The sequence below is a fragment of the Bos indicus x Bos taurus genome, chromosome 25, assembly GCF_003369695.1.
Source record: "Bos indicus x Bos taurus breed Angus x Brahman F1 hybrid chromosome 25, Bos_hybrid_MaternalHap_v2.0, whole genome shotgun sequence".
Classification (NCBI taxonomy): domain Eukaryota; kingdom Metazoa; phylum Chordata; class Mammalia; order Artiodactyla; family Bovidae; genus Bos; species Bos indicus x Bos taurus.
The window spans coordinates 28,519,618-28,545,600 of NC_040100.1; the positions used below are offsets into that span (position 1 = coordinate 28,519,618).

A 25,983-nucleotide genomic window follows, 5' to 3' on the forward strand; every position below is an offset into this window, starting at 1 on the left:
TTTGACTGCGGCACAGGCTTGCAGGTTCCTAGCTCCCTGATCAGGGACTGAATCCATGCCCTTGGCAGTGAAAGCGTGGGGTCCTAACCAGGGGACAACCAGGGAATTTGCCTGGGGGATTTTTTATTTCCTTCATTTGCTTTGTATTTAAAATTTTTATTTGTTTTTACAATATGCGTGCATTATCTGGATGATTTTTAAAGGGTTTTGTTTTTAGTTTTAAATTCCCATGGGCCAGTCTCGGGTCCCTGCGGCCATGGCAGAAGCCACTCTGTGCCCTTGTCTTTTGAGCCTCATTTCTGGCCATAGAGCCAGTATTCCTAGCAGCCCACCTGCTGGCCTGTGTGATCATAGTGTATCCTCAAGCTTTTGCTCTTCTCAAGGTGTCCCCCACTCAGAACACCTCTCTGTCGCTAACTCTTATGCAGCCTTCAGGGCAGCCCCAGCATCTCCTTCCAGAGTCTTCAAGATGCTCCCATGTGGCATCACGTCCTCTTCCTTCAGTTCCACAGCCCGTCACTCCCCTGATAATCATCTGGGCACTTGTGTTTCTCCCTAAAGAGACTGTGCACCCTTTAAGGGGTTTGCCTCTTCCCTCTGTGATTCCAGTACATCGCACGTGCCTGACACATCGCATTAAATCCGTGATGAAGAGAGGAAGGCAAGCTGGTGGGCGGACATGGAGGAGTACACACCGTCCTGGATCTTTACTGAAGCAGGGCCTTGGGGCTGCCAGTGCAGATGGAAAATTCTCAAATCCCATGATAGAGACCCCATGAGAGCAAGAGCATCTATCAATGGCAGTGAGTCACTCTCCAGAGAAATCCAATTAAACATCCGGATTTCAAGTGATCTTGCTTTGCATTCTGCTATCAATACAGTTTCTATTCTGAGCTCTCAGCATTTGGGCCTCCTGTGCCTTCCATTGTCTGATCGCTGCTGAGTTCCTGCCAGAAGCAACCACGTCTTCTCCCCTAAACCTTCCCCTCCCAGCTTCCAAGTTCATCTGTCCCTCATGCTGACGCTAACAAAAGCGAACGTACATTTGAGGACTTCCCAGGAGTCAGCAACAGGGTCTAGACCCATCTCTTTAAATCCTCACCATCTATAGGGCAGGTATGATCATTCTCAACTTTACAGAAGGCTGAGAGGTTACCTACATCACCCAAGATCACACAGCTGGCAAGGGATAAAGGCAAGATTTGAAAAAAGACAATCTGACTCCAGAGCCCTGACAATAACACTATCACAAGCTGGCTAGAAATGTGACCCCGATAAACCAGGTTGTCCCCTTCTACCCCGGTACCCCCATCCTCTGCCCCAGCCTTGCTGTCAGGAGCCTTTAAAAATACTTTCAACCACTGTCTGTTCCAAGATGTGGATTTTCTTGGGGGACGGCTTTAGCCTCATAAATTCCATTAGCCCTCAAATCCACTTCAATATTTTAAAATGTTTTTGAAAAAACACACCAAAATAAATAAACATCAAAAGTTTTTGAGATGGGCAATCAACCTTTTCCCCAGTTTTGTATAAAGTCCAAGTTAAAAAAAAAACAAAACTTGGGAGAAAATCATGCACTTTTTACTGATGTCTTGTTGCTGTTTGGTTGCTAAGTTGTGTCTGACTCTTTGCAATCCCACGGACTGTAGGCTACCAGGCTCCTCTGTCCATGGGATTTCCCAGGCAAGAACAGTGGAGTGGGTTGCCATTTTCTTCTCCAGGGGATCTTCCCGACCCACGAACCTACGTCTCCTGTGTGGCAGGCAGATTCTTCACCATAGGGCCACCTGGGAAGCCCCACTGAGCTCTACCACCAATCAATAAAAAACTGTGGGTCTGCTATTGCAAATGCAGCCTTCAGATAAATCCCCTGATTCTTCCTTGTGATCAGTGGCCCGAAGCCCCTCCTTATACAGGAGTTCTAAAGCTGTCATTCCTTTCCTCTGAGTATCTAACAACTGAAGGAAGAAACGCTTAGAAACACAATTTGTTAACCCCAGGCCCCGGGAAAGTCTCCCTGCCTGAAAAGTAGCCTATGGCTTTGGCCACACCGTCCATCCTCTTAGCTTAGCTCTGCTCCTCCTATGAAAACACCAGCACCCCTCTATAAGCCCTGGGTTAAACCACCACCCACAATTTCCCTTGGATACTTGGTACTATCAGAAGAGATCTGCTTTTGAGGGTAAGCAAATTAACATTTAAATGACTCTCACGTTTGTTCAGCACCAGTGATTAGTGGCCTCCTTTCTATGGAAGCAGGATCCCAGGGTTTGAAACTGGAGACTACTATACAGAGTGAAGTAAGTCAGAAAGAAAAACACCAATAAAGTATACTAATGCATATATATGGAATTTAGAAAGACAGTAACAATAACCCTATATGCGAGACACCAAAAGAGACACAGATGTAAAGAACAGTCTTTTGGACTCTGTGGGAGAAGGTGAGGGTAGGATGATTTGAGAGAATAGCATTGAAACATGTATATTATCATATGTGAAACAGATCGCCAGTCCAGGTTCGACGTAAGAGACAGGGTGCTCGGGGCTGGTGCACTGGGATGACCCAGAGGGGTGGGATAGGGAGGGAGGTGGGAGGGGGGTTTAGGATCGGGAACATATGTGCACCCATGGCTGATTCATGTCAATGTATGGCAAAACCACTACAATATTTTAAAGTAATTAGTCTCCAATTAAAGTAAATAAATTAAAAAAACAGCAACAACAAAGAAACTGCAGGTTTCCTCTGCTGGATCCTCCAAAGCCAGGACAGAGTGGGGGTATAATTAGCTGGTGCTCTGGTGCTCAGGTGCTCAGTCAAGTATGACTCTTTGCGATCCCCTAGACTGTAGCCTGCCAGGTTCCTCTGACCATGAAATTCTCCAGGCAAGAATACTGGCGTGGGCTGCCATGCTCTTCCTCAGGGGGTCTTCCCAACCCAGGGGTCGAACCTGGGTCTCCTGCATTGGCAGATGGATTTCCTGAGCCACCAGGGAAGCCAATGATGATTTTAGCTACCATTTATTCAGAATTTACTGTGTGATGGGCATGTGTTAAATGCTTTATACAAATTCAGTTCAGTTCAGTTCAGTTGCTCAGTCGTATCTGACTCATTGCGACCCCAGGAACCGCGGCACGCCAGGCCCCACTGTCTATCACCAACTCCCAGAGTTCACCCAAACCTATGTCCATTGAGTCGGTGATGCCATCCAACCATCTCATCCTCTATTGTCCCCTTCTCCTCCTGCCCTCAATCTTTCCCAGCATCAGGGTCTTTTCAAATGAGTCAGCTCTTCGCATCAGGTGGCCAAAGTATTGGAGTTAACTCAGTTAATTCTTAGATGGATTATAATAACTCTTCAAGGTGGATACTATGAGACCATCTCTTTTATAGATGAAGATCCTGTAGCTTCTAGAGTTTAAAGTGGTTCAACCAGAATCACACAGCCAGTTAGATGGTGAAGCCAGGGTGCCAGTGTAAGTAGTGCCACCTGGGTGCTCATGTTAAGGCAGTGAGAAGCCTGTCCTTTATTGTTCTAAGAAATTCAGCATTTTAGTAAGTTATTAAGTGAAAGTCGTCAAGGCTATGGTTTTTCCAGTAGTCATGTATGGATGAGAGAGTTGGACTATAAAGAAAGCTGAGGGCAGAAGAATTGATGCTTTTGAACTGTGGTGTTGGAGAAGACTCTTGAGAGTCCCTTGGACTGCAAGGAGATCCAACCAGTCCATTCTGAAGGAGATCAGCCCTGGGATTTCTTTGGAAGGAATGATGCTAAAGCTGAAACTCCAGTACTGTGGCCACCTGATGTGAAGAGCTGACTCATCTAAAAAGACCCTGATGTTGGGGAAAATTGAGGGCAGAGGAGAAGGGGACGACAGAGGATGAGATGGTTGGATGGCATCACCAACTCAATGGACATGAGTTTGGGTAAACTCCAGGAGTTGGTGATGGACAGGGAGGCCTGGCGTGCTGCAGTTCATGGGGTAGCAAAGAGTCGAACACGACTGAGTGACTGAACTGAACTGAACTGAAGTGAAAGTCACTCAGTATGTCTGACTCCACAGACTAATACAGTCCATGGAATTCTCTAGGCCAGAATACTGGAGTGGGTAGCCTTTCCCTTCTCCAGGGGATCTTTCCGACCCAGGAATTGAACTGGGGTCTCCCACATTGCAGGCAGATTCTCTACCAGCTGAGCCACAAGGAAAGCCCTAAGAAATACAGCACAGCCCTCTTCAAGAATACAAAAATCCTGTAGACAGCATGACTCACTATTTTGAAGGCTGTTTACAGACCATCTACTTGACTCACAGATGACTCTTTGGGTTGTAACTGAGCAAGACCCTAAGGAGCCATTCCAAAACAGACCACCTGACTCTTCTTCTTTTTTTTTTCTTTTTGGCTGTGCTGGGTCTTCACTGTGCCTCACGGGCCTAGTTGCCCTGCAGGATATGGGATCTTAGTTCCGCAACCAGGGATTGAACCCACATGCCCTGCATTGAAAGGAAGATTCTTAACCAGTGGACTCATAGGGAAGTTCCTCCACCTGACTCTTGGATAAAGTAAAATGTTAGCCCCCTAGGCCTTCCACAAATCCCAAAGAATAAATTTAATCAGATAAGTGTGAAAATGCAGAAACAAAGGAAAACAAGCAAGATAAAATAATAATAGTTTAACCATTAAACAAAGTCAAGAAGCTTTAGTTCCTTCTCTTGAACTATATACAGATAATATTCTGAGCCATACCCTTGAGCTGTTTTGCAGATATTGAATCCTCCACCAGGTGGAAGAAGTTAACTGCTTGCTGCCCACAAGCATGTAGATTTCTCAGACCAGTTGAAACCAGAAAGTTGATGATGTTGACTCCTGATTACCTCACCACCAACCAATCAGAAGAATGTCCACAAGCTGACCACATACCCCATAGCTGCCCTCTCTCACCCTGTCTTTAATGACGTTTTCCAGAAAGCCCTTGGGGCATTCAGATCTTTTAAGCACTAGCTGCTCTGGACACCTTGCTTGGTGCCTGCAATAAATGCTACTTTCCTTCACCATGACCTGTGTCAGTAGACTGGCTTTACCACCCATGGGCGGGGAGTCTCACTCTTCCAATGGACAAAAGCTGGAATTTTTGGGTGTTCAATATCCAAGCTCTAGTTTTAGGAGAACTCTTCATTGTGTTAGTGCTCACTGGAGAAATTTAAAAAGGAAGCACTCCTTCTTCACACTCAGCCAACCAGAAGATGCTGGCCAAGACCACTGGACAAATGTAACAGAGAAGAAAGGATGGTGAGGCTGGATCTGTGATATCCAGCACCAGTGGTGATGGCATTCTGGCCAGATTGGTCCTGTGGCCAGCCTCTGGAGCTCTTTGGGTTCCGACCCATTTTCTAGATTCCCTTTGGTTCTATGAGCCCCTTCCCCACCCTACATCACCCTAAGCCTTCCAGTAAATCCTTTTGTGTACTTGAGTTTGCAACCAAGAGCTGGAACTGCAACAAGCTTCTCTCCGAAGTGGCTCCTGCCTCTGAGGGAAGTGCTGATGGGGACAACTTTCTCATCTTAGGTCACTTTAGTGAGTCTGTAACACCTTCTGTGGGTACCTGGATAGTTTGCCCCTTAATTCAGTTCTGGACAAAAAGATACCAGTAAGAGGTGTTAGGAAAGACTTAGGATAAGATTTGGGCTTGTGTTAGGTGCTTCGGAGGCTGGTTTAAAGGACGTGGCATTTCCTCAGGATTGGATGTCATCAGCAAGTGGGAGAATTCTTATATCTTGATAGGGTATCTTAACAATCCTTATATCAAAGTGAGAAGAACCATGAGACTAAAGCTTCAGTTGGTAAAGAAGCAGCTTCAGTCACTGAGATGAGCCCAAGTTATGGAGATGCTTGGTCATTTTTTTATAGTTTGGACAATGTTTCCATCCTATTTATTTTCAGACGCACTTGTGAAGCTGTCTTGTTTTGGTCTTGACCTGTCTGAGTCTTAAAACGGCTTCATCTGATACCAGCGAGCTGCAAACTGTTTATGTTCAACGTGATGTCCTCGCCTAGGGAGCAGCTAATATATATGAAAGTATGAAATCCTGGACTCCAGGGACCAGTCCTACCTACTTTTGTCTTCCCTACAGTGCTCAGCACGGTGCCTGGCACATAGAATGTCCTCTGTGACCGTGGAGCAACTGAGCCCATGTGCCACAGCTAGAGAGTGGGTCTGCTGCGTCAAAAAATTCCTCATGACATAACGAAGATCCCATGTGCCACAACTAAGACCCAACAGAGCCAAATAAATTAATTAAAAAAAAAAAAAAGATGTTCTCTCTGAATGCTGGCTGAACTCAATTATAGGTCCAGGGAACTCGGGTCCTGGCTCAATGAGGACCATGCTGAAATATGGTTTCCATATAAATATGGTTTCAGTGTAAACATGTGACTCATGCATGCATGCAGGCTAAGTCACTTCAGTTGTGTCCAACTCTTTGCAACCCTATGGACTGTAGCCAGCCAGGCTCCTCTGTCCATGGGGTTCTCCAGGCACGAATACTGGAGTGGGCTGCCATGCCTCCTCCAAGGGATCTTCCCGATCCAACCATCAAACCAGTGTCTCTCATGTCTCCTGTACTGGCAGGCAGGTTCTTTACCAATAGTGCCACCTGGGAAGCCCAAGACTCATACACATACAGAACGAACACTTGTCAAAAATGTATTTAACCCATGAAAGAGGAAACCAGTAAGACAGTAAAGCTCATTCCCAGAGCATTTAAGGAACTGGACTTATGGGTACTCTTTAATGAGAATCTTAGAATAAGATGGCTAGGTTAGATAGACAGTTGGTTAACAGCCTTTAGGGCAACGAAACCATCACCTTTAGGGTTACCCTTTGGAATGGACAAAATCTACATGTCAGCATGTAATTTCACAGTGTCAGTGCTCTAATCAAATAGTAAATAATAACCCAGTTAAGTACAGACACCCTCCCAGATGATTAAATAATATTAATACTCGGACACATTGTTAAACAGTGTCCCAAGATGATACGGAAAGAACATGCTTGCTCGACCTCCTTCCTTTATTTCCAATTTTTAGTTAATTTTTCTTTTAAAAGCATAATAAAAGACTCTCGTGGCTTCTTAGGAACACATTCAGCTGACTTTTTTTTCCCACCACTTCGTATTTGAAGTGGTATCATGGCTAATATTCACTGAATAATTACTATACGTTAGGCACTATGACAATTTCTTAAATTTTTTTTATTTTTACTTTTTTTGGCCATGCTGAGTGGCTTGTGGGATCTTAGTTCCCTGACCAGGGATCAAACCTAGGACAGGGCAGTGAAAACGCCAAGTCCTTACCACTGGATTGCCAGAGAATTCCCATGATAACTACTCTATATGGCTTAGCTCATTTACTTTTCACCAAAAAATCCCTAGGAGGTAATTCATTCTGAGGAAAACAAGTGTGGTATAATAAAAATTATATATTTGGTCTTTGTTCCTGCTTCCTGGCACAGAACTCCTTAAAACTCTTAGAATTTCCTGAGTGATGTGTTATTCATAAATATATTCATAATAATCTCCTCTGATTATTACGCTGGCATAAACACCTGAGTTTCTGAGTTTATGCCAGCATGACTCAGGTGGGGCCCCTAGGTAGTTTCAGGCTGGGGCTAGTCACCAGGTAAGCAGATAGGGTAGGGGGTGCCCTGGAGAAAGAGAACCAAGCATGGTTTTCTTGACAGAAGAGAAGCCATTTTTGACTAAAGCCATTTTGTGATCTAAGCCTGGCCACAATGCTTGTCCTTAAAGAGGTCTCAGCAATTAATGATCTTAAGGCAACAAAAGAATGCAGACACAAATGGCCATTATCAGGCAAGAGAAAAGACACCCAGTTCTGTTTCAGTGGTAAAGATTAGCCTGATACAATCAACCACCAGATCTACTGGAACCTCAGGGATAATGACGTTGATCTTTTCTGATCCTAATGATTTCAGTATCAACTAAAGCTTGGACTCTCCCCTTCATGAAACATGCATGTGCCCTTAGCTTAAAATGCCCCCAGTTTTGCTATTCAGGGAGACACTGCTTTGGGAATGATCCCCAATGCTCTCCTTACTTGCTGAAGGTAATAAATCCTTCCGTCTCCCAATCTTTGGCTTGGTTGTGGGTTTTTTTGGCTTTGAAACAGGAGGGAAGGGGGCTGGAGACAACATTTAAAAGAATGACATAGCCATTGGACATGACAATAAGTGGGTAGAAATAATTAGATCCAAGATGACAGAAAAAATTCAACTTCCACCAGTCCTTGAGCCTCAGTACACACTCATTGTAACACATCAGCAAGCTATTTTATAAATGACATTCCCACAGGTGCCATGACAGTTCCAAGGCTGAACAAAAAGTGGGCAGTGGCCCAGTTCCTGGAAATCCCCACACCTTCCCCCAAATAGCTGGAGCACCCCTCCCACTAATTCGTCTATGAAGTTGTTGCTGTTTAATCACTAAGTCATGTCAGACTCTTTGCCACCCTATGGACTGCAGCACATCAGGCTTCCCTGTCCTTTACTATCTCCCAGAGTTTGCTCAAACTCAGGTCCATTGACTCGGTGATGCCTTTCAACTATCTCATCCTCTGTCATCCCCTTCTCCTCCTGTCTTCAGTCTTTCCCAGCATCAGGGTCTTTCCCAATGAGTCAGCTCTTTGCATCAGGTGACCCAAGTATTAGAGTTTCATTTTCAGCATCAGTCCTTCCAATGAATATTCAGGGTTGATTTGCTTTAGGACTTTACCCACTCCTAAAAAAACTGACAACCCCTGTCCCCTGATGCCTCTTAGCCTTCCATGAGGTCCCACACTCTGTCCATGAAGTGTATTTCTCTCTAAATAAATCCACTTCTTACCTACCTTTTTTTTTCTTACCTACCATTTTGTCTCTCACTGAATTCTTTCTGCAATGAGACATTAAGAACCTGAGTTTCATTAAGTCCTGAAACCAGGTGTCTAATCTCAATTAAAAGACCATGAGTTTCTGGTCTTTTAATCTGGCCCACATGGTTTCAGCTTGACACTCACCAAGAGGAGAACTCAGTTTTTCGGGTAACAACCAGAAAGACCAAACACGGGATTAGAAGGTGGGTGCTTCCACCCCCCCGCCCCGCCCCATCTCTGGAGAGAAGAAGTGGGATGTAGATTGAGTTATAGAAACTCTGGCATATGTACACTTACGCCTGATTCACATTGTTGTATGGCAGAAACCAACACAATATTGTAAAGCAATTACCCTCCAAATAAGAATAAATTTAAAAAACCTCTTAAACAGTGAGATTTGTGGGGGTTCTGGTTTGGGGGACACAGTGATCTGCTGTGAACATGTGCCCACAAGGGAGTGGAAGTTCTACATGCTCACCCCTCCCCCTACACTTTGCCCAAATGGAGCTCCTTCATTTGGCTCTTCCAAAATTGTAGCCTTTACTTTCTTATTTTTTTGTAGTCTTTATAATAAACCTGTAAATGTAAGTAAAATGTTTTCCTGAGTTCCATGAATCATTCCAGCAAATGATCAAACCTTGTGTGTATGTGTGGGAGGGTCATAGAAACCCCCAAATTTGTAGTTGGCTGGGCAGAAGTGTGGGTGGCCTGGGACTTGTGACAGGCATCTGAAGGCTGTCATGTGGGATGGAGCCCTTTCAGTGGTGGGATCAGATCTGAACTCCAGGTCAGCATGTAATTGGATTATTGGATATCCAGTTGGTGTTAAGAGAATTGGAAAACTGATGTGTAAGACTGACACATATTTGGTGTCAGAAAGAGTGATAAAGTTAATTCCTATATCAGAACCCACAAAATAGAGGCTGGCCCAGCAGCTGGGCCCACATCACACATCCTGACCTAAGTTAGTCTGTATTTACGGGAACCCGTTGTTGAAGAATCCTAACACACACCAGTCGTAACCCTCCAACGCAGCTACAGCGTGCGTGTGTGCTCAGTCATTTCAGTCGTGTCCAATTCTTTGAGTCTATAGACTATAGCCTGCTAGGCTCCTCTGCCCATGGGGATTCTCCAGGCAAGAATACTGGGGTGGGTTGCCATTTCCTCCTCCAGAGGATCTTCCCAACCAGAGATGGAATTCACATCTCCTGCATTGCAGGCAGATTCTTTACCATCTGAGCCACTTGGGAAGCCCAGGTTCACTGGTATCATTTTTTAATTTTTAACATTAGAAAACTTTAATATAAAATTTTTACAGCACCATAAACAGAAGAACCAATATTTTTCCTTTTTAAAAGACATGAAAATAAATTCTTAACGCTTTCCTAAATATTACCTAAAATCATTCCAACAGGTACCCTACCTCGGGAAAAACTGGACCAAATGAATCAAAGTCCCACAGCCAAGATCTCAACCCAGGTCCCATCTCCAAATCCAGTGCTGCTGACTGCTTGAACACGCCCTGGCTCAGGTTAACTTAGTCAGGGGGAGCAAGCAGAGATAACAGCGTCAAGGCAGACGACAGATGGCCAGAAGGCTTACTCCTCCAGGCAGTTAATGAAACCATGGGCAAGGATCCCTGAATTTAATCACCAGAGCACCAAGCAGACCTAGTCTAAATCGTTCTAGGAGCAGATGGAGTTTTTCCTCCAGAACAGCTCAAGGCCATTTATGGTGGCCTAAGGGGCAGTGTTAGTACTCAGAGACAGTGGAACAGCCACGGATAATCACCAACTTTAAGGGGGAAGGACGATGCAGAGGTCTCTTGCCATCAGCCAGCACAGTTCAAGTCAAGCTAAAATGCCCGTCTATTCAGGCTTTTCTAAAGTGTTGCTTTCAAAGTGAAATGTAGGTCTCACTTTGTGCCTGTGCTCAGTCAATCAGTCGTGTCTGACTCTTTGCGACCCCACGGACTGCAGCACACCAGGCTTTCCTGTCCTTCACCATCTCCTGGAGTTTGTTCAAACTCATGTTCATTGAGTCAGTGATGCCATCCAACCATCTCATCCTCTGTTGCCCCCTTCTCTTAAACAATTACTACCCTTAAATGCCAGAATCCCTCGCAGTTCAGTAAAGAAGTTCAGAAATCCCACATCTTCCAACTCTCGGCTTACTCATGTGATTTCTTAAAATTAAAAAAGAGACCCTGTGTTGGTTTTTAGGGGTCGAAAACAGGTGGGCAATGGAAAGAAATGAAAGTGATCGTTACCGAGTTACTATAAATTCTGCTTCTGGTTATGTGCCTTTAGAAAGCTTATAAATGTAAACTTCTTGATAAACACAGCACCGGTTTCAATTAAAGGCTTAATCAATGAACTTCTATAATGGATGTGATGATGAGGACAACAGATGGCCCTGGGATTCTCGGACACTCTGGGAGACCACAAACATACATTTCATTTTGATTCTGATCACGAGCTAAGCTACAGGAGAGAGAGGTACTTTTTGCTGTGCCAACGCGGGCGCATTTTATACTTTCACTCAATTTCATCATTAAAAAATATGGCAAGAAAGCAAGATGAGTCATCTGCAAGCAGCTGACAGACACTTGGGTTCTATTTCATTCAGGGAAGAGGTGAGGAACATATATGGAAGGTATGGGGAGCATCATCCAAAGTGTTTTCAAACTTTCAATGGCCAAGCCACACTCTGGACTAATTAACTCTGAATCTGGAAGCAAGACCCAAGTATCAGCATCTTCTCTAAAGCTCTCCAAGGGATTCCTTGGCTCTGGGTAAGTCAAGGTTGAGCCAGTGGTTTTGAGGAGAACCGCCAGCCTAGAGCAAGACAGACAAGTTTCATGGCCTCCAGCCCGTGGCTGCTTCTATAAAGCTTCTTGCTGTGTATCTTTTCTTAAAAAATAATTTTATTTATTTTTGGCTGGGCTGGGTCTTTGTTGCTGCACACAGGCTTTCTCTAGCTGCGGCAAGTGGGGGCTACTCCCTGGTTGTGGAGTGTGGGCCTCTCATGGTGGCTTCTCTGGCTGCAGAGCAGGGGGAATGTAGCTGGCAGGCTTCAGGAGTTGCAGCACGTGGGCTCAGTCATTTCTCTTTCCGGGCTCCAGAGAGCAGGTTCAATAGTTGTGGCACAGGGGCGTAGGTGTGCCAGGGCATGTGCAATCTTCCTGGATCAGGGATCGAACTTGTGTCTCCTGCATGGGCAGGCGAATTCTTTACCACTAAGCCAGCAGGGAAACCCTCTTGATGGGTATCAAGGCTCAACTGGGGAAGCAGAACCACCATGAGTTATGGGGCACGGGATGACTATAGGAATTAGATTGGCCACAATCGTGGGAGCAGCCGGTGAGGTTGAGGTCAGGGAAGGGAAGATGAGGACCAGAGGAGACACAGGGCCGCCCTTCTGAGAGGTCAGACGCATGCATCTGGTTATGGTAGGCTGCAGAGGGGGGCAGGTCTATGCACGTCTGTCGCCTTGTCTGCCCGGTGTCTAGAAGACATGGGGCCATGTGTGGCCAGCAGGTCAGGCAGTCTGGAAGACAAGTTGGACAGAAAAGCAGTGGACAGTGAGGATGAGCTAGAGCTTCATGCTCTAACCATGGCCGCCCTCAAAGGATCAACACTGGTGCTTCCCTTCTGCCTCCCGGAATCTTCCATTTTTATTTTTAGTTTTTCATAATTATAGCTAAAATTCATTGCATACTTTATAACAAGTCTGGAGAGTACTGTTCTAAGTGCTTTTAGATTTAGTTTCTTTTTTCTTTATAATGCACACCTTTTTTATTTAGTATCACAATATTAATGATAATGATTACTGTTAATTCTTTTTTTTTTTTTTGGAGTATAGTTGCTTTACAGTTGCTCATAGTTGCTATACTATTTTCTGCCGTGGAGCAAAGTGAATCAGCCATGCGTATACACATAGCTGCTCTTCCCTGGACTTCCCGTTTTGGTTCTCCTCTCTTGCTCTTGAGAGCACTGAGTAGAGTTCCCTGTGCTCTACAGTCAGTTCTCATCAATTATCTATTTTGTCTCCCACCTTTTACTTGGAAAGGGAAAGGGATTCTGGGAAGTAGAGGTCTTAGCATAGTTACGTTTTCCATAAAGATAGTTTAGTAAAGGTGTCAGAAATCAGGGGAATGTTAACATCTTAATAGTTGGTACCCAAAATCCTCTTAGGGAGGAAATGTTTTTTCTGGGAACCATAGTTAGACAACCTCTTGGGGTAGCGTTCCCAAGAGCCCAGGTACCTTTTGGTGCCATGGCTTCTCAGAAGAGCACGAAATTGCTCTTCGTGGGGCAGGAAGAGGCATGTGTCTTACTTGAGATGGAGGGAGCTGAGAAAAACAAGAGCAAGGGAGGAGATGAGACTGGCTCAAGAAAAAGAACTGCCTCGTGCAGGCTGATAAAAAAGGCCTTATTAGCCAGGAGTATAAAATGTGGATTTTTAAATAGTTTGTTTGTAAAGAGCTCCGTGCCACCCCTTCTGTGATCCTTAGTTCTACAACTCCTCAAATGACCTGTGGGAGTATCACAGGGCTCTGTTTTGATTTGTTGTTATGGAAACTGAAGCATCTGCGTGGCACACCCACATAGATGGTGGTGTAGAACCCAGGAAACCAAGCCCAGGGGCAGAAAGGATATAAGAGGGAACCTGCTAGGGATTCAGAGAACACTGTCATGGATTTTGGTTTCCCCAGCCTGTGGCATCATGGGTGGGAGGTACTTCTCCAAGGGTCTGGAGAGTAGGTACCCAGGGTAGAAGAAGATGTGGCATCTTACACAGATCCAGTTCATCAGGGCAGCCTGAGGAGCAGAATGGGAATGTCATGGCCAAGTTCATTCTCTGCTTTTGGGGACCCTAGTCTCCCTTGTTTGCTGCTCTTAATAAGGCAGTGGTGCTGTCTTTCCCACCAAAGTATGGTTTTCTCTACTCATCCACAGTCTTTGGTTTGCAAATCTCCGGTCACCTAACCACAAAAAGGCTTCCCCAGTGATTCATATGGTAAAGAATCTCCCTGCCACTCAGGAGAGCTGGGTTTGAACCCTGGGTCGGGAAGACCCCATGGAGGAGGAAATGGCAACCCACTCCAGTATTCTTGTTGGAGAATCCCATGGACAGAGGAGCCTGGAGGACTAGAGTCCATGGGGTCGTCGGACACAACAGAACGACTAGCACTTTTGCTCACTTTCATCATCTAACTGGTCCGGCCTCTCTGTATTCCAGGAGAGAGACTCTGATCGGCCCAGGCCAAGCCAATCTGGACCAACTAGCTCTGGCCTGGAGGAGGGGAGTGGGGGAAGCCAGAACCCCCCACACGCGGAGCTGATTCTCTAAGGAGGGGCAGTGGGGCTGGGAGGCAACCACTGGTGCTTCGTGAACAGCCAGCTCTGAATCAAGCTACTGGAGCTAGAATCTCAACCCCCCTTATTCTTAGCTTAATCTCATTTGTAAAATGTGACTCATTAGTACCTGCCTCATCAGGTTGCTATGAAAAAAAAACCAGTGATCCATTGAAAAAATTTAGCATTGTGCCTGGCACATGTATATGCTCAAGATTCATTAGGCGAATTAGTAAGGACAGCATTGAGAATTGATCACAGCATCTCAGCACCTGCTACTCCACCCCTTCACCCATCTGAAGCTTCTATCTTTTACTATGACATCAACAGATTTTGTCTCCTCCCCTGGACTGTTAGGGCAAGTCCTCATACATATTATTCACTGCAAGTGCTTACTGAATAAAGGAAGGAATAAATAAGTGCTTGGATATCCCTAGGTATGGAAACTCATGACCTCCCAAGGTTCCAACTTCTGTAATTCCAAGTATTTGCTAAGGCCCCTCTTATGCTGGGATGGTTAACTGGATTCTCTGCAGCATTTGTGATTCTAGTTCCACAAAGAAGAAACCAACTCGCTCCTCCACGTGACAGTCCTTCAGATGTTTCAAAATGGATCTCAGATGCCCTGCATCACCTCCTCTCCAGTCTGTATGTACGTTCCTATGATGGAAGAGACCTTCATTCCATCCTCCAATCTCCTCCCTTCTCCTGTGCCCCCTCTTCAAAATAAATAGGCTACTACTAAAAGCCAAGCACATGAGATGGATGTCTGCTTTTAACAAGCATCTGTTTATTTCCAAACTCAATTTCTTCCTGAAGGAAAGGAAAATAACATTTAATGAGCATTTATATTGTGGGGGGACACTTAATAACATGATCGCTTTTACTCCTCAAAATCACCCTAGGAGAGGTTAGCTGCATCGCCATTTGACAAATGAGTTAGCCAAGGCTCAGAGAGGTTAAGGTATCCATTCAAGATTGCACAGCATACAAATGGCAGAATTAGAATTCAAAGGTATAACATCATCTAGAGAAAGTTACACGCCTTTCCTTTTATCAGAAAATAACTGTCAAAGAACCAAGACATTTAGTAATGAAAAAAAAAAAAAAAACAGGCTGCCTTTCCTCTGGCAGGACCCAAACTGGGAGGGTCTTAGATTTTCCTAACCTAATTTGAAACCCCTGAGGAGTTTAGGGGACTGAGGACAGAAGGACAAGAGTTCCAGGCCAGAAATCCAAGAGGAAAGATCTATGTAACTGATCACTCAATGACTGCTGCTGCTGCTAAGTCACTTCAGTTGTGTCCGATCTGTGTGACCCGATAGACGGCAGCCTGCCAGGCTCAGCCATCCCTGGGATTCTCCAGGCAAGAACACCGGAGTGGGTTGCCATATCCTTCTCCAATGCATGAAAGTGAAAGGTGAAAGTGAAGTCGCTCAGTCGTGTCTGACTCTTAGCGACCCCATGGATTGCAGCCTACCAGGCTCCTCCGTCCATGGGATTTTCCAGGCAAGAGTACTGGAGTGGGGTGCCATTAGCCAATTAAACAAAGCAAAAGATATAAATCAGAATACTCTTAATGAGTAGCTATGGCGACATCCCTAGGGGACCAGTGGTTAAGACCTCGCCTTCCATTGCAGGGGAGGTAGGTTCAATCCTGTAGCTAAGATCCCACGTGCCTCCTGGCTAAAAAGCCAAAACACAAAACAGAAGAAATACTGTAACAAACTCAATAAAAGACTTACACAAAATGAGTGGCTATGCTGTGTAGACCCAAAACACGAAGGCAAATCTGCTAAGGTGTCTGTACTTTTCCCTTCCTGTTTCTCTTTTGAGCAGCCTGTCCTGAAGATGTCAAAAGGGGGCTGGTTCTTATCTGAAGAGAAATGAGGCACAGGCAAGCATTATCTGATTTGGGGCTAAGTGCAGAGCAAAGAGCCGAGTCCTCAATTGAGATCATCAAGTGATACGGACAAGCACCTCTCAACCCCAGCTGCCACTCACATCAGCAGTTTTCCAGAGACAAGCAAAGAGCGGGGAAACCCCTGCATTGTCAGGCACGCATGATGGAGCCTGTGCGCTCACTCTGTCTCATTAGATGCTTTTTCCTCTGGAGATTTCAAAGAATGATGAACACTCAGCATCAGATGAAGCGACGCAGGTTCTCCATGTGGTGCATGCTGTCTTCCCCTCAGCTCGACCTTGCCATGGACATCCCCTGTCACTGTTGCTGCCACCCTGGGAGGCCAGCTCTGCACTTGGCCCTTAAATGAATTGCCGCAGTCTCTTAAGGTGGTCAGCTGAACAATGTCCTGCAAGATATCCCCACCCTAACTCCCAGAACTTAACATGTTACCCTAGACGGCAAGTGGGACACTGCAGGTGTGATTCAATTCGGGATCTTGGGAGGGGGAGGTTATCTTGGATTATACAGGTGGGCTGATTCCAGCAGAGATTGGATGGTACCACTTGTGGTCTTTGAAGATGGAGGAAGGGACAACGAGGAGGGAACATAAGACATGAGGCTCTGGAAGTGGGAAAGAGCTCGGAAAAGGATCCTCCCCTTGGAAAATGAGTCTCCAGAAGAAGCTTGGCCCCACCAACACTTTGATGGCAGAAACCCACTGCCAACTTCTGGTCTCGAGAATGACAAGAGAATAGGTGTGGAGGTGTTTGCTTCTTTTGCCTCGCCATATGGCTTGCAGGGTCTTAACTACCTGATCAGGGATGGAACCCAGGCTCTCGGCCGTGAAAGTGCAAAGCCCTAACCACTGGCCCACCAGGAAGTCCCCCGTGTGTTAAGTCACCAACTTTGTATAGTTTGTTGCAGCAGCCACAGGAAACTCATATACTTCGTAAAGTGCACTGCAAGCTGCTGGACCAAGGTCTCCCTCTGTAGGAATACTGTGGATGGAACCACTGGAAATGAGGCAGGCACTCAAAAAAGAAGGGAAGTCAAGCCCTTGCTCATTTATTAGGTATATACTCACAGGGTACCTACCCTGAGACAGGCCACGTGTTGGGTGCTGCCTACACTGTGAGGAGTTTAAACAGCTCAGCTTGTATCCTCGTCAAGGCTGAGGCGAAAAGGAGAGAGACGGGGAACACGGGCTTGCATTGATAAGCACAGATTTATAAATGGAGGAAAAAAGACCTTGGTGACTGGGACAGGACGGGACCCAGACTGGAAAGTGCTGGGAAGGCTTCCTCTAGGAAATGACCCTGGATCTGAGCCCTGGGGAAAGGGGGAGAGTTAATCAGGCAGGAGCGGGAAGTGGGGGGCGTCTAGATAGAAGGAACAGACTGGATGAAGGTTGCCATGGAAGAGGAGGGACTGAAAGGAGGTCCATGGAGAGCAGAGGTGGGGGCCACAGGGGGAGAATTGATGAAGATGAGAAGGTGGGAGACCGGGTGGGAACAGACTGATGGGAACATTCTGGAATATGCTCCCTGATGCTTATGTGTGAGTTTCTTCCATGATGAGGGTGATGCTCTACAAAGAACAACAGCTTTCTACTAGGATAGCCATTAGTCAGAATTGACTAAGGAGCGTTTGAAATGTGGCTAAGACTACTGAAGGACTGCGTTTTGAGTTTTATTTAATTGTAACTAATTTAGTTGGGGCTTCCCTGGTGGCTCAGTTGGTAAAGAATCCCCCTACAATGCAGGATACCTGGGTTCAATTCCTGGGTTGGGAAGATCCCCTGGAGGAGGGCATGGCAACCCACTCCAGTATTCTCGCCTGGAGAATCCCATGGGCAGAGGAGTCTGGTGGGCTATAGTCCATAGGTCGCAAAATGTCAGACACGACTAAGCACAGCACAGCACACAGTAATTTAAGTTGAAATAGTCACATGGGCAGAGAAGGCAATGGCACCCCACTCCAGTACTCTTGCCTGGAAAATCCCATGATCGGTGAAGCCTGGTAGGCTGCAGTCCATGCGGTCACGAAGAGTCGGACATGACTGAGCGACTTCACTTTCACTTTTCACTTTCATGCATTGGAGAAGGAAATGGCAATCCACTCCAGTGTTCTTGCCTGGAGAATCCCAGGGATGGGGGAGCCTGGTGGGCTGCCGTCTATGGGGTCGCACAGAGTTGGACACGACTGAAGTGACTTAGCAGCAGCAGCAGCAGAAGTCACATGGGGCTCGTGCATACCCAATTATACACAACAGCTCTAGGCTGGATAGAGATATTGATAGATAGACAAATAGATAGATATAACCTTATAAGGATTTACAGGATTACAGAGGCTAAGTCCCAAGATCTGTATGTCACCAACCTGGAGACCCAGGAGAACCAAAGGTATAAGTACCAGTCCAAAGCTGGCAAGCTCCACACCCATAAAGAGTTGATTTTTCAGTTCAAGTCCAAAGGTAGGAAAGGAAAGATTGACAACCCAGCTCATGCAGTCAGACAGGCAAAGTTCCTTCTTGCTTCCTGCGCTTCTCAGGTCTTCAACGGATTGAGTGAGGCCAACCCACACTGGGGAGGTGCAATATGGATGTGAGAGTTGGACTATAAAGAAAGCTGAGTGCCAAAGAATTGATGCTTTTGAACTGTGGTGTTGGAGAAGACTCTTGAGAGTCCCTTGGACTACAAGGATATCCAACCAGTCCATCCTAAAGGAGATCAGTCCTGGGTGATCATTGGAAGGACTGATGCTGAAGCTGAAACTCTAATACTTTGGCCATCTGATGCTAAGAGCTGACTCATTTGAAAAGACCCTGATGCTGGGAAAGATTGAGGGCAGGAGGAGAAGGAAGGGGATGACAGAGAATGAGATGGTTGGATGGCATCCCCGACTCAATGGACATGGGTTTGGGTGGACTCTGGGAGTTGATGATGGACAGGGAGGCCTGGCATGCTGCAGTTCATGGGGTCGCAAAGAGTCGGACACGACTGAGCAACTGAACTGAACTGAACTAATCTGCTTTACTTTACTTAAGTCTGTGGTTGTTGTTCAGTCGCTCAGTCATATCTGACTCTTTGTGACCCCATGGACTGCAGCACACCAGGCTTCCCTGTCCATCACCAACTCCCAGAGTTTGCTCAAACTCATGTCCATCGAGTCGGTGATGCCATCCACCCATCTCTTCCTCTGTCATCCCCTTCTCCTCCTGCCTTTCCCAGCATCAGGGTATTTTCTAATGAGCCAAGTCTGTGGGTTCAAATGTTATTTCATCCAGAAATATCCTCACAGGTACACCCAAAATTATGTCTAAACAAATATTTGGGTGCCCCAGAGCCCATTCAAGTTGACACATAAAAGTAACCATCATAAGAACCTAATACAGGGTTCCCCTCCCCAGCTCAGCAGAGCCCAGGGGAGATCCGCGGGGCCAAGGGCATGAAACCCTTTATGGTAAGACAGTCAAAGCACCCAGAGAGAAGATCTTCCTTTCCCAAAGCTTGTTCTGACTTTGAAAGGCAACATGGAGCAGCAGACGCCTGTCCAGTGGGGGATATTTTTTCTCTATTTGATCCGCCAGGTCCCCACCCTTATCCCTACCTCCCCATACAATTAGGAATTCAGGAGGGTCCTTCCGTTCAGAGGTCTCACCTGGAACACTCTCCCTCCATCCTCTTTCCTCATCTTTTTTCATCTTCCCTTAAGGCCTCCTTCCTTTTTCCTTCCACAGCTCCTCACATTCTGGTATACTTTGTCCAAGACAAACTGCTTTTTAGATCTTCTGCAATTAAAGGCATCTCTTCCCACCACCTGATATGTACAGTGGCTCCGGCAACGGTGACCCGTTCTTAGGAGATGCTATTTAAAACCCAGGGTGCAACCAGCGTGACGCAGAACTGCCAAACGTGGCTGAGAAGTGTCAAGTTACATAAATGCACATGCTTCACTTTGCCTTTGGCTTGAAGCTTTTCCTAACAGGCTTCAGGATTATCATCAGCTCATTAAAGGTAAAGAGGAGGCAGGTGTACTAACTTTTTAAAAATGACAACAATAATAAAGTCAAGTCCCCAGAGCAGAGTTGGACTTGATGGGTAAGAGCCACTCCCAGATCTTAGGGGAGAGAGGTGGTTTTCTGGGTCTTCTCTGGAGATACATAAGCAGCCCTGATCCTCTTCCCTCAAGGCATGGTATTAACAGTTAGAGGAGGGAAGGGAATTTTGGTTTGCTTGTAACCTAGGAAGAGTCACCTACTTTCACATGTCCTCTCTTTCCATCCCTGGTGACAGTGCTGTCAGGGAAGCATCAACACCCCATTGACCAGAGGGGAAAACTGAGGCTGGAATAGGGCAAGATTTGCTCCAGTCCCCAGAGTCAATAAGAAATAGAACTGGGGTTCAAAACCATCTGAGAGCCCCTATAGCTTGATGGTTGAAATCATGGACTCTGGACTCAGAGTGCTGGGTTATATCACTGTCTGCTGTTTCGTGGACGCTGAACAACCCTGGGCAAGTTACTTGACCTCTCTGTGCATTAGTTTCCTCATCTATAAAAAGGGCAGGGAGGATGCTGTATGTCGATTAAGTTGTAGTGAGGAAAGCACTTAGAACACTGCCCAACACAGCAAGTATTTGAAAAGTTGCTGTTTACAACTCATGAACCCTCTACCACCATACCCTGAATCTCTTCCAGGTTCTAGGGCCCGAGTGCTTAACCACACTTGGTTCTTCTATTATTTTTTTTAACTTTTATTGGAGTATAGTTGCTTTACAGGAAGTGGACCCTGAATATTCACTGGAAGGACTGATGCTGACGTTAAAGCTACAGTCCTTTGGCCACCTGATGTGAAGAGCCAGCTCACTGGAAAAGACCCTGATGCTGGGAAAGATTGAGGGCAAAAGGAGAAGAGGGTGGCAGAGGATGAGATGGTTAGATAGCATCACTAACTTAATGGACATGAGTTTAAGCAAATCCCAGGAGATAGTGAAGGACAGGGAAGCCTGGCATGCTGTAGTCCATGGGGTTGCAAAGAGTCGGACACAAGTGAATGACTGAACAACAGCAACAGTTGCTTTACAATGTTGTGTTAATTTCTACCATACAGCAAAGTGAATCAGCTACACCTACATCAGCTATATGTACCCTCTTTTTTGGACTTTCTTCACATTTAGGTCACCATAGAGCACTGAGTAGAATTCCCTGTGCTATAAATAGGTTCTCATTGTCTATTTTATACATATACGCATATGTGTCAATCTCAATCTCCCAATTCATCCCGCCCTCTTTTTTTCCCTCTGGTATCCACATGTTTGTTCTCTACATCTGTGTCTCTATTTCTGCTCAGTCCTTCGTAATAAAATGAAGTTACTGGGGTCCAAGCCCAGAGTCTGGAGATACTGGAACTCAAGGACTGTGCTCCTGAAATCTATCCTTCACACACCCATCTCTGCTGCCCGCTGCAGCTCTGACTCATTAAGTAGAAGATACCGCTGCCCAGAGCACAGTGTAAAATGAAGATAACGGCCCCCTCTCTCACCTCTGAAGATACTTAGAAACCCAGATAAACAGCAGGACCAGGCTTGCAGAGGTGATGCAGAAGGGCTGAGGCAGGCTGGCAGGGGCTGCAGGAGGAGTTATGCAAAGCTAACGGTGTGAGTCAATGCTGGAATCAAGGGTGAGAAAATGAATCTGGGGTTGTTGACAGCCTCCGCAGGCCAAGATGGCGAGAGGCATGGGATGGGGCTGCAGCGGGAGGGAATGGCAGGTGGGTGGCATCGGGGGTCAAGGGTGGAACAAAGGAGGTTTCAAGTTTCACCTCCTGGACATTTGCCACCAATTAAAGAGGCGTTTTTGTGATACTGAGGCATTTATTCCCTCTTTCAAATGAAGCTCATAAAATTGTCAGATTTCAAGAGGGAGATCTCTAAATGCCAGTTAAGAACTTGGAAAGCAGGAGACCAGTGAAGGGAAAACATCCAAAGCAGATGCCCCTGGTGTGTGGTGGAGACACGTGCCCGCTGGGGTCACTCAAAGCCCTTCTCTGAACCTGACCTCATGAGCCTTATTTAGGGTAAGCAGTTATGCTGCGGGTGCACCTCACTGGTCGTTCCATTAGCAAGCGCTTTTTATAGGTTATATTACAATGTATGCATAGGGCTCACAAAGGCCTTACCCTCAGTGAGGGTTCTATAAATGTTGACTCTTGTCGTCCCCGAGGACCCTTAGAGGAACAGGGTACTACTGCAAATTCCCAGCAGGTTGACTTGAAAACCTTGACTAAGTTGGAGCTCAGGTTAGGCTTCAAATAAATCACTTCTCTCCAGAGAAAGGCTATGAAAAAGTCCAAAGCCTGATGCATCAGAACCATCTCCGTTTCCGCCCAATTGCATTCGAGATGGCGGAACAAGATGATACCCAGTGTGGGACTGTGGGATTGGGGACCTCCCAGCAGGAGTCTGTCTTTGCATTCTAGAAGAGTGAGGTGAAGAGAAAAGGCGTCCTTCTGCTGGGAATAAGTAAGGGGCTAACTTAGGGTTCAGGGCTCTGCCCCTCAGAAACACACCTTGAGTTCAAATCCCAGGTCCACCTCTACAAGCTCGTGACCTTGAAAAAGTTATCTCACCTCTATAATTGCCGTTTTCTCATCAGTAAAGTAGAAGGAATAGAATCCACTCCCTCAGAGTGGGTTTATGATTCAAAAAGTTGAAATAAGTGAGCAAATGTATGCAACACGCATAGCGTGTGTGCAGTATATCAGTACCCGAGGTAAACAGCAGTCCTTTTGAAAACTGTCGTGTGCCTGAGGACACAGACAAGGACAGGAGAGAGCCAGTATGATCCTGAGCCCACTTCCTGTGAATTCATGCTAGCTCCCGGGGAGGCAGAACTAGCAGAAGCCGTGAGCCCCAGAGGAGAGGGCAGGACGTGGAGAGAAAACGGAAACCCACGAAGGGACAATGCTCATCTTCAGGGGTGTTGGGACAGCAGCCTTTAGATCCAGAAAGAGTCAGCACAGTGGGAGACAGTCAAGTGAGAAGACACCCTCTGCCATGAAATAGGATCTGACTCATACAGACTCCAGGGGAGCCGAGGGGTAACTTGATTACTTCCGAGCAGGTGTGACAAAACCAATCTTGTCCTGGTTATTACAGCTACAGTTATTGGGGCTGTTTCAGTCAAAGGCTATCACATTCCTCTCACTCAGAGCTTCCCACCTGAGCCTGTAAATGCTTAGTACAGTCTAAAATTTTATTTCTCCCATATCCTATGCAAAGGGGTGTTGTGTGTATGTGGGTCTGTGTGTGTGTGTGTGAAGGGAAGCTATTGGGGTAAGGATGGAATGTGAAAGAACAATTTTTGCACATTCATCAAATACTAATTGGCCTAATAAGTGCTGGGCATTGTTCAAGATTCTGGGAGAATTCAACAGAGGAGGCAATGGATCAGATCTCTGCCCTCAAGAGCTTACACTCTTTAAGACATCATCTCAGGAAATACATTGAGAGCTTCCTTTCTTCCTTCATTCTTTCCTTCCCTCCTTCTTTCCCTCCTTCCTTCACTCATTCACTCACTTAATAAAAACTCTGGACTCAGACTGCATCCTACCTTAGCTACTTATTAGCTAAAGAAAGCTTGGGTCAGTTTCTTAACCTCCAGCTCAGTTCAGTTCAGTCACTCAGTCAGGTCCAACTCTTTGCGACCCCATGAACTGCAGCACGCCAGGCCTCCCTGTCCATCACCAACTCCCAGAGTCCACCCAAACCTATGTCCATCGAGTCGGTGATGCCATCCAACCATCTCATCCTCTGTCGTCCCCTTCTCCTCCTGCCCCCAATTCCTTCTAGCATCAGGGTCTTTTCAAATGAGTCAGCTCTTCACATCAGGTGGCCAAAGTATTGGAGTTTCAGCTTCAGCATCAGTCCTTCCAATGAACACCCAGGACTGATCTCTTTTAGGATGGACTAGTTGGATCTCCTTGCAGGCCAAGGGACTCTCAAGAGTCTTCTCCAACACCACAGTTCAAAAGCATCAATTCTTCGGCACTCAGGTTTCTTTATAGTCCAACTCTCACATCCATACATGACTACTGGAAAAACCATAGCCTTGACTAGATGGACCTTTGTTGGCAAAGTAATGTCTCTGCTTTTGAATATGCTGTCTAGGTTGGTCATAACTTTCCTTCCAAGGAGGAAGCGTCTTTTAATTTCATGGCTGCAATCACCATCTGCAGTGATTTTGGAGCCCAGAAAAATAAAGTCAGCCACTGTTTCCCCATCTATTTTCCATGAAGTGATGGGACTGGATGCCATGATCTTAGTTTTCTGAATGTTGAGCTTTAAGCCAACTTTTTCACTCTCCTCTTTCACTTTTATCAAGAGGCTCTTTAGTTCTTTACTTTCTGCCATAAGGGTGGTATCATCTGCATATCTGAGGTTATTGATATTTCTCCTGGCAATTTTGATTCCAGCTTGTGCTTCCTCTAGCCCAGCGTTTCTCATGATGTACTCTGCATAGAAGTTAAATAAACAGGGTGACAACATACAGCCTTGACGGACTCCTTTTCCTATTTGGAACCAGTCTGTTGTTCCATGTCCAGTTCTAACTGTTGCTTCCTGACCTGCATATTCCTTCTCTAAAATGGAGACAAGACTAGGACCCACCTGCACCTTAAACCCTATAGCAGTGTGAAGGCCTGGCTTTGAGAAAGAACCGGGAAACCAAATTCCAGAAGGGTCCACACCCAGCCCCTTAGCCCAGAAGGCCACAGATGATGGATGAGGTGTTTGTCCAGGTCTGAGTGGGCCATGATCTCTACCCGGCCATCTTGGAGTCTGCTGTGCATCTCTGAGATCAATAAAATTCTGTGCCTCCAGACAAGGCTACATACTCTAAAGGCGGGGCTTGGTGGGGGGAACCCTCATTGTTATCCACCGCTGTCTGCAGGCTGCTAGCAAGACTTCTGGGCGCCAAGAAGCCAGCCCCTCCCTGGGAGTATGTCACTGAGCCTCCGAAATGTCCTGACAGCATTGACATCCTTCTGTATCATTTGGTTAATTTGATTTATCCAAGTGTCTACTGTTGACATTTGTCTCTAAGCGATCAGACTCATGAGGATGATGGGGAAATTTAGTGAGGTCACAAGTCAAGAGCTTATGCCGGCCTGGCCCAGGGCTGGAGCTTACATGTTGGCCTAATGTCTCTGAGCACTTGACGTGTGTGTGCCAGATGTGGGGATAACATGCACACACACACACACACACACACACACACAATGCAAAGATCAGGAAATGCTCAGTGAGAGCCATTGTTGCAAAAGCAGCCTTGGCCCCTCTGAGCACCTGCAGGCTGAAGACAGCCCTTCAGTACTTTAAAGCTGAGCTCACGTTCTCTGTCACCTTTCCGTTTAAAACATGGGGAGTATATTGTCAACGCTAGTAATTTTTTTTAATTGGGGTACAGTTGCTTTACAATGTTGTGTTAGTTTCTGCTGTGCAACAGCATGGGTCAGTTATATGTATACATATATCCGCTCCCTTGTGGACCTTCCTCCCCCTGATCCCACTCCGCTAGGTCACCACAGAGCACCGAGCTGAGCCCCCTGTGCTATGCTGCAGGTTCCCACTAGCTATCTATTTTACACATGGCAGTATATGTATGCCATTCTAATCTCTCGATTCATCCCACCCTTTGTGATATGTTTTTAATGTTAGAAAAAAATCTGTAGATAAGAACAGAAGCTTAATTATAATTTTAGAACCAAATATAAGTTTTATGCTCTTTGAGAATG

At 46.0% G+C, this 25,983-nt stretch overlaps 1 protein-coding gene across 1 annotated transcript in view; it reads right to left on the reverse strand.

Annotated features, from left to right (window-relative positions):
• Positions 1-25,983, reverse strand: part of C25H16orf45 (chromosome 25 C16orf45 homolog) — a 145,402-nt gene that overhangs the window by 31,911 nt on the left and 87,508 nt on the right. The window lies entirely within an intron of this gene.